At 42.5% G+C, this 8864-nt stretch overlaps 1 protein-coding gene and 1 long non-coding RNA gene across 2 annotated transcripts in view; one reads left to right on the forward strand and one right to left on the reverse strand.

Annotated features, from left to right (window-relative positions):
- The window catches only part of LOC108794194, a 23873-nt gene extending 15720 nt beyond the window's left edge, over nucleotides 1-8153 (forward strand). The window contains exon 3 of the long non-coding RNA XR_001941695.1: nucleotides 8142-8153. This is a non-coding gene — a long non-coding RNA (uncharacterized LOC108794194). The remainder of the gene's footprint in view (nucleotides 1-8141) is intronic.
- Nucleotides 1-8864, reverse strand: part of EGFL6 (EGF like domain multiple 6) — a 79176-nt gene that overhangs the window by 20035 nt on the left and 50277 nt on the right. The gene's annotated exons all lie outside the window — the stretch shown is intronic.

The raw sequence follows: 8864 nt of genomic DNA on the forward strand, positions 1-8864 counted from the left end.
CTCAGGCGACGTTTAGTATAGGGACAGCCCTGACACCAGAACCAGATTAAGGTTCCAGAATACTAGTTTATAATATAGTCTAAGTGCCAGTTTCAAAATCAATTGCCAGAAATGAGAAAAAACTGCAGCTAAATAACATTCATCTGAGTCGCTGCAAAGAAAGAACCTGCACATAGGTTTTGTGGCTCAAAAAAGTCAAATGCATTTTTTAGTTTGCCTTTAAAGTCAAAGAAATGTGCATGTTGGCATTGCTGCCCTCTTCTTAAAGGGTTAGTTCACCTTCTCACAAAAAATGAAAAGGTGAACTAACTCATAATACTGATCCCCCCCCAACTCACCTTCTGCTCCCTGCTGCACTTAGCTGCAAGGATGACCATCATCAGCCACCCATGTCAGCTGGTATACTGGTCCTGACACTTGACAACTTCACTACACAGCCCTGAAAGCTGTATATTAATATAATGCTTGCTGACCAATAAGAATATTTTCTGAGTATTCTTTCTTCCAGGACGGCATCCAGGAAGAAAGAAGAGAATCTAATTGGTCAGCGCGGTTACAATGGCGCACTGACCAATGACCACATCACACTGTTGTACTGGCAAGTGGCCAGTAGCAATGTCACCCTTTCCTGGGTGAGGAAACACTATTAAGAATAATACAAATGTATTTACATTGCCTAAACTTTTTGTAACTATGTAAGAAGGAAGGGGGAGGGAGGAGATGGGGGGTACTTATTTTATGCTGAAAAGCCTGCTATAATTTGCTTATCGTCACCGCTGATGTACAGAAAGTGCCCGCAGTGGGCTGCCTAGCTATATGTAACAGGAGACGACATTTTACACTCACATTTGCTTCCGTATTAACAACTATGGTTGTGTAAAATTCTTCATGTGAATTTTCATAAATGTATTTTGGGAGTCAGTGCATCAGAAGCCATAAACAGAACACTTCTGCTCATGTGGCACCCGTTAACTTAATGGAACCTCTTTTATTTTGCATTCCAGAGAATTCCAAAACTCTTATATTTCATGTCCCAAATGAACATGTAAGCCATAAATAAAGACTGTTACTGATGCTGAAAAGTCAGTTAGAAATGTATCCTTTCATAATGCATTCCACAGCAGGGAGATCAATGGCTTAGCTGAATGCATCATTTATACTGTACTGCAGAAAGATAAACCACTTCTATAATTTGATTCATGAATTGCAATGCTAAGTTTCTGGAATATATGACTAAAATGGTAATGAAATATGAAGAAACATATGGCCTTTTCATTTGCCTCCCAAGTAAATAAGAAAAAAACGTTCTTAGAAAACTATGTATATTATTCTTTTAATGAGATGCTATATTTATCACCTCCCTGCTCCATGTCACTCATAATTATAGTAACTTATTAACAGGAAATGTTGAGTACAATATTTGTTAAAACAGCAAACCCCCATGGGGATTGGTAGATGTCCAATAACTGTAGTTTTATGCTTGCTTGAGAGTTACTATTAACTCTCAAGCAACAACCCCCCCAATTGGCTATTTCAAATTGCTATAGCCAAAAGCAAGCTGGCTTTTGCACATGCCCAATGCCCGTTGTTTACATTCACCTGCCAGCTGAGGAATCTAGCCATCAGCCGCAGCAAGATTTAAACAGAGAATTTTGTTAGCAAAGGAATAAATGTAGTTGCTAACATTGCCATCAAGCGACTGGCAAAATAAGTTGAGGACATATTATGTCCTCGATATTTTTTTTTTCTGGTTGCTTGAATGTCAGATAATGGGGAGTTTACTGTAGTAAATACATTTTAGGATGAGTCAGGTCCCGTTCACACAGTCCGATCAGGAGGGGATCCATGCACAGATCCCCTCCTGAATGGAACAGATGTTATCGTTGTGACACCCGTGCCCGTCCAGTTTTTTCCTCAATTGCAAAAGTACTGGACCCATGTTGATCTATGGGGAATCAGATGTAAATAGACTTTTTACGTCAGATTACCCCCTAATCCGCCACAATCAGGTCCAGCGGAACGGAACTCTGATTTGTTTGTTTTTCCGAACCTGACCTGAGCCCGGGGTAACCAGATGTAATGGGACGCCCGTCCATTTAGATTCAGCTGCCCATAGACTAACATTGGGCTTCCAATAAGGTCCGCCTGGCAGGCCGAAAACTGACACGCAGACCTTATAAGAAAGCCTATGTGAAAGGGTTCTAACAGGTACGGAGTAGCACACCCATGTCTCCCTTATTAGCTCCTCAATGCATTCTATGTTGGTTCCACCCTCTAGTATACAGTATATATGCATGTTTTAATCATTTATATGAGCATTTGTCATCTGGGGTTAGTTATAAAAGATACAATTGGCAGATTTTATTTTTTTATTTTCCTGCCTCCTAATTCTATTTTAGTTTGGTTGGTATTCAGAATGTCAAACAAAACACCTAAAGTTTCCACATCTTTCCTGGAAGTGAAAACTTTTTGATTCCTACTTCATAATCAACTGTTATCTTATACTTATTTTAAAAGAAGAATACAGGAAGTGAAATTGAGTTTAAGTCCTCCCTATAGTTCCAGCCTGATGTAGAGATTGCCAAGTTCAAATAGATAGAGAAGTCCAAAATAATAATATAGAAGCTTCAGAAGTTTAGGAGGGAGGAATGATAAATAGTAGTGTTGTATTTCAAATAAAAGACTTGCCTTGTAAGTAAAAGAAATAAAGACAAAAAAATGGATGTGGGATTTCTACATGATGGCAGCCATATTGGAAGGGTTCAATAGTTCTGGAGGCTGGGAATGTGTTTATAACATCTCAATGTTCTGGTTTCCCTCTTCCACTCATCCAGGAAGTGTGCACCTCTTTCCCATTCCCCCAGTAAAACGATGTGCACAGCGCCCCCCAGAGGATGGAGGACTTACTGCCTGAGAACAGGGCATAGTTGCCAAGTCCATAGCTGTCGATTCCCCTAGGAAACTCAGTAGACACCTGGATTTAAGGGTCCTCTCCCAGGTCTTTCAGCAGCTGAAACAACTTTTTAGAGTCTCTGGGACATGAACTTTACCTACAGGCTGCAATGGGGGGTGATGTCACCAGGGGAGGAGGAAGTGGGCAAAGCCAAATGCCGATTGGGCAGAGAGCCCAGAGTCTGCCTTTCCTCCTTTGTGCTTGTCCCCGCAAAGGAGACAAAAAGGAGGCAGTGACATGGGTTTAGCAGGGACCGAGGGAGCAGTGATGGAGTATGCAGGGGTAGCATTGGTTGTTGGTGGTGGCTGGCTAAAAGAAAGATGTAGTGTCAGGGGTGCTGGGTTAGAGGAAGATGCCATGATGGGGTACACACTGCCTGAGATATTGGTTTCTTCTCAACCCTCAATGCAAAAGCTGTCTACTTGTAAGCCAGCAGTAAGACTTCTCTGACTGGGTGAAACCCGATATGGTGTAGGCCCCTGGACTGCATTGCCCCAATCTAAAGTACAAGTGCAAGGGTGTTTAGTTAATATGGGAAGCGGCGTCAATAGAATTAAGTTATGTAAATGTATAGTTAGCCTTTAGGCCCCCTTCAGACCTATGCATTGTGATAATGTGTGTTTTATTGTGTGTTTTCTCAGCACACAGAAACACACAGCACTCTGTGCAGTGCGTCACAGTGTCGTTCGTTTGGATATGCGTTATATTTAGAATGTCACCTCAAGTACAGTAGGTGCCAACAGACCTGCCCTGCATTGCACACGCCTTTTGTTGTGGTGTTTGCTTTGTAAAAGAAAAGGGGCAGGTCTGCACCACAGTGGAACAACATATTGTGAAGGGGCCCTAATAGTCTGATCTATACTGATGGCCATGTGATGTGTGGACTATGAGGACTTAGGAGGAGGCTTCCCAAAATGGTAGACAGTATGTGCTTTCCATATGTTTTAAGAAACTTCCAGCCTATTAAACGTGAGCTGCTTTATTATATGTTAGATGTAAGTCAGACACTTTTATTGTTAAAAGTTGCTGTAGCATCAACACTTAAATGTACACCACCGCCAACCAAAACCATCATACCAATCCAAAAGCACATTCACAGCAGTTCCTGTAGCAGGCCCCATCAGCTCACACCACCTCCCTACCACCTGGGTTCTGCTAAGGCTCACACAAGCACTAAAATCTCTGGCATGGCAATGCACATCACCAACCTCCCCACATGACCCTTGCTGCTGGGCGAGGGGACTGCTGGCAGCATCTGGAGCTACAGCTAACAACTACTCAGGGGAGGCCTCAATTACCATCGTGCCTGCAACCCCATCCTCGCCACCACGATGCCAGCACCCGCCTGTCACCACTGTGCCTACACTCCCTCTATCATCATTATGCCTGAACCCCACTACCACCCTGCCTATTACACCTGACTCCTATACTCCCCCTCTGATGTCACCACCTCTCCCACATCACCACTGCACCGATGCTGCTTCGGCACATGCTAATGCTGTACCAATTTGCACTTCTGTGACTGCCACCAGTGCAGTGGCACACCCTTACATACTCATCCTATTTGACAAAGGGGCTCACGTTTACTATTCTGTTCCTAACGAAAGAGTCACTGCATATTATTTGTTAATATTAATATACTGGAGGTATACTCTAGCTTGACAGTGAGTACTTAAAAGAACAAGGGAATGCATATAGGCACATAATTTCCTAGAAAATATATTTTTTTCCATTGGAAACAAATTTCTTTTTAAGCCAGCAGTTAGAAGAGAAGAGACATGTTGAACCATGTTGCTTAGAAATCCTAAAGCACATGCTTGTATAGCCACTGGTAATGTTTTATTAAAATTTTTTTTTTCTAATGGCAGCAATAAAACTCTCTAAGGTCAAGTAAGGTCTTAACATTCTAACACAAACACAAGCAGTGTGTACAGAGATCTGGCTTGGGGAACACTTGTAGATAAACATTTCAAAATTTGGCTCTTCTTTATCTTACATGCAGATGTTTTGTAAATATTGTTCTATTGTCTTCTTTCATTTGTCTTATTTTCAAGCTTGTGCTGTTTGAATATAATACACTAGCATGCTAAGGCTGACCTATGAATATTTGAAAATTAAATGACTTAAGGAAGAACTGAACTCTGGAAGCTGTGGCCCAAGAAAATGCAGGCAGAGGGCAAATGTCACCAGTGTTGCCTAAGGTCTCCCTACAGCTGATATTTTCCATTACTTACTTACCATACGTTGTTCTGCGCAGTGTCTCTCTGTGGAGGCCACCATCTTTGTAGAGGCAGGGCCAGGAGCATTACTAGGATTTTGAAAGACCTGGGGCACCCCTGGGCACAGTGGGAGGTGCTTAACCACTTGAAGACCGGGGTGTTTCACCCCCTTCCTGGCCAGGACATTTTTCAGTATTCAGTGCTGCGGTACTTTGACTGACGTTTATTCCGTCATGCAACTCTGTACTGAAATGAATTTCATACCATTTTTTGAGGACAGATAGAGCTTTCTTTTGGTGGTATTTAATCACCACTGGGGTTTTTATTTTTTACTATATAACAAAAAAAGTACCCTAAATTTTGAAAAAAAACATGTTTCCCTATAAAATGTTATGAAACATTTATTTTCACCCCAATTTTTTGGTAAAATATAAAAGACGGAGTCACGTCGGGTAAATAGACATTAAACATGTCAACCTTTAAAATAGCGCGCGCCCGCGAAATCGCAGAAAACGACCGCAACCAAAATTGGCCATAGGCGACACTTTAAATTTTTTTACCGCTCATCAGTTTAGTGTTATCAGTGATTGATGGCCCTAGAATTATTGCTCTCACTCCGACGTTCGCGGCGATATGTAACATGTGCTGCATAATGGGCGCAATCGTCGTTTTCGTACATAGGCGCACCCGACGCATGTTTGCATTTGTATGTGGGGGGGGGACTTTAAAACATTTTTTGTGTTATTTTTTATATATTTTTGCACATGAATACATGTAGAGTGTTGTACATGAATAAGTGTGGATTGTTGTACATAAAAAAAAAAGACCTACTCTGAAAATAAGACCTAGTGTGTTATTTTGAGTCAAAAAAAATATAAAACAGTGTCTTATTTTCAGGGAAACACGGTAGTAAGAGACTACTTAGCAACCATAAACTGTTGGGACAATGAATACTTTGGACAGGAGTAAGTAATTATAATATAGCATACAGAGTGCAAGGGTCAGGAGTTTATAATGTACAGAGTGCAGGGATCAGAAGTATGTCTTGTACAGCCCAGTGTACAGAGTACACTAGTCAGGGGTATGTAATGCACAGCCCAGAGTACAGAGGTTATAAGTATGTATATACAAAAGGTATGTATTACACAACACAACATACAGAGTATGGCCAGGAGTATGTAGTGTACACTGTTACATAATCCTGACTGCTTTAATCTGTATGCTGTGTCACACATTGCATACTCCTGACCACTACCTCTGCATACTGTGCTATATATTATATAATCCTGCCCCTGCGCTCCTTACAGTAAACTACATGTTACATACTCCTAAAAATGCACTCAGGTGTACTTTGCGCACAGCTGACTGCTGCACTGCCAGCACACAGAGGTGTGAGGAGTATGTTACGTACAGCCTTGGGCAGTGGTCAAAGTATGTAACATACTCCACAGCATACACAGTGCAGTGATGAAGAGTATGTAATGTGCAGCACAGCATACTGGGTGCAGGGCTCACAAATATGTAACATACACCCCATCATACAGAGTTCAACATTAAAGTAGCTATACAACAGCATACAGAGTATGGCTGTTAGTAATATATTATGCACAAATACGGTACAAAATCCTGATTGCTGCACCCTGCAGACCATGCCACACATTACATACTGCTGACCACTGAACTCTATATGCTTTGCTTTCCTCCCTTCTCCTCCCCAAACAAAGATCACCAACCAGAAAAAATCGCCCTCTCCTCTAGCAACACTCAGAAAGGTAACCATCCATTGCTCACCTCTGCACCCCTCTTTCACCACCTACCTCTGTGCTTCCCATCCACAGATTACATATGCACCCCTCTCCCACATACACCACTACCTCCTGTTCACAGCTCACATCTGCCCCGCCCATCCACAGCTTACCTCTGTACCACCTTGTCCACATCTCTTCTGCACCCATCAACGCCCCACCTAGCCACAGATCTTACCTCTGCACCCAGCAGCCTTCCTATCCACAACTCTTACCTTTGTAACCCTTCCACCATCAACATTCCTCACCTCTACACCCAGCTCCCCCCATCCACTTCTCTCATCTCTGCACGCAGCATCCCCTTCCCTCTTCCAGCACCACAGCTCTCATCTCTGCACCTTCCATCTCCACCACAGGATGTTACCTGTGCACCCAGAACCCCCCGTCACAGCTCTTACTTGTGTGCCCAGTACTACCCCCCATCACAGCTCTCACCTCTGCACCCAGAACCCCATTCCCTGCTCACCCCTAAACTCAGCACCCCCTCTCAATACTACAGCTCTCATCTCTCCAAGCCTAACTCAAATCGTGTGACAGCCTCAACCAGCATGCCCTGTCATCCTGGGGTGCCTTCTGGATTCCCCAGGGGTTCCTAAAAAATGTTCTCACACTGTCATGACTTTCCATGGTGCAGATGGGCTCCAGTACCAAGGAAAATAATTAAGCTAATCCAGGGAGGATGGCATCTATTCAGAAGAGGATAGAAGTTCGCTTCCAACCAGGCCTGCTCCACCTCCCACCCTCTGCAATGCTGCTGCAGTTGTGGCTCCTGATGGCAGGATTCTAATGTGAAGGGGTAACTGAGAACTCTGATGTGACCACTTTTTTTGTGTTTTTACATGACGTTCCCCCTTAAAACCCACACCAGACCCCTATCTGGGATAAGGTCACATGTTTTTTTACAGTGTAGCCTGAGGCACCTTGAGATTTTGCATACTTTTAATGGGTCCCGTGGCTGAAAAAAAGTTGACAATAGCTGTCTTTTGAGACTAGCGCTGCCTTAGATTATCTCACATTGCAGATATACAGCTATGACACTGTAGGTACAGGAGTGACTAGGCACGCTCACATTTAATGGTTGTAGAAGAATATTGAATCTTTCCATCAATTGCTGCATTACATATTTTAGATTTCTATATTACAAGTAAGACTCAGAACCAGTAGCCTCTTAGTGTTGTTCAAGCTACAGTATGTTCCCCAGGCAAGCAGTGGTACTTATGGCAATACAATTGGACGTTTTGTTTACTACTCTGTGGTGGGACCGGAAATAATTAGCATTTTGGGGCCTCGTCATGGACTACTGTGGGTGAGATCCATTTAAATATTTACTGCACCAAAGTTGCAAGTTATGGATGAACTGTATAGTAAAGAGTCCGTTGTGGTTGGAGACCCCAACCTATATGCTATAACAATTACAGTGGACTAAACTTCTTTGGAGGGTGTACGACATAGTGTTTACCAATATTACGTTCAAGTTGAATGATCTTTTGGGACACCATTGGAGTACCGTGTAACAGGTTTTTTCCTGTTGTGAGCACCCCAGGACACACAGTTACGTTGATTCTTGGGACATCTACATCTTGCGAGGTGCAGTAGCCATATACACATAATCGGGTCCCTCCAAGGACTTTGCCTAAGTTAATTGAACTGTATCTTAGAGAGACAGATGTATGAATTCACATTAGGATACTATTCCGGGCCATAATGTAATTGACTACATTTGCTTAGTGCCTGGGAGTATATGGATGGTTATATCTGGATGTAATGAAGTGAAAAAGAAACCTTTTGGAAAGTTTTAGGTTTCAAGGACCTTATTGATATGATTCACCTATGGGGTTACATCTATAAACATGTTGGTGAATGCTAATATATATATATATATATATA

Source organism: Nanorana parkeri, unplaced genomic scaffold (assembly GCF_000935625.1).
Source record: "Nanorana parkeri isolate BGI_ZX_2015 unplaced genomic scaffold, ASM93562v1 scaffold821, whole genome shotgun sequence".
NCBI lineage: Eukaryota > Metazoa > Chordata > Amphibia > Anura > Dicroglossidae > Nanorana > Nanorana parkeri.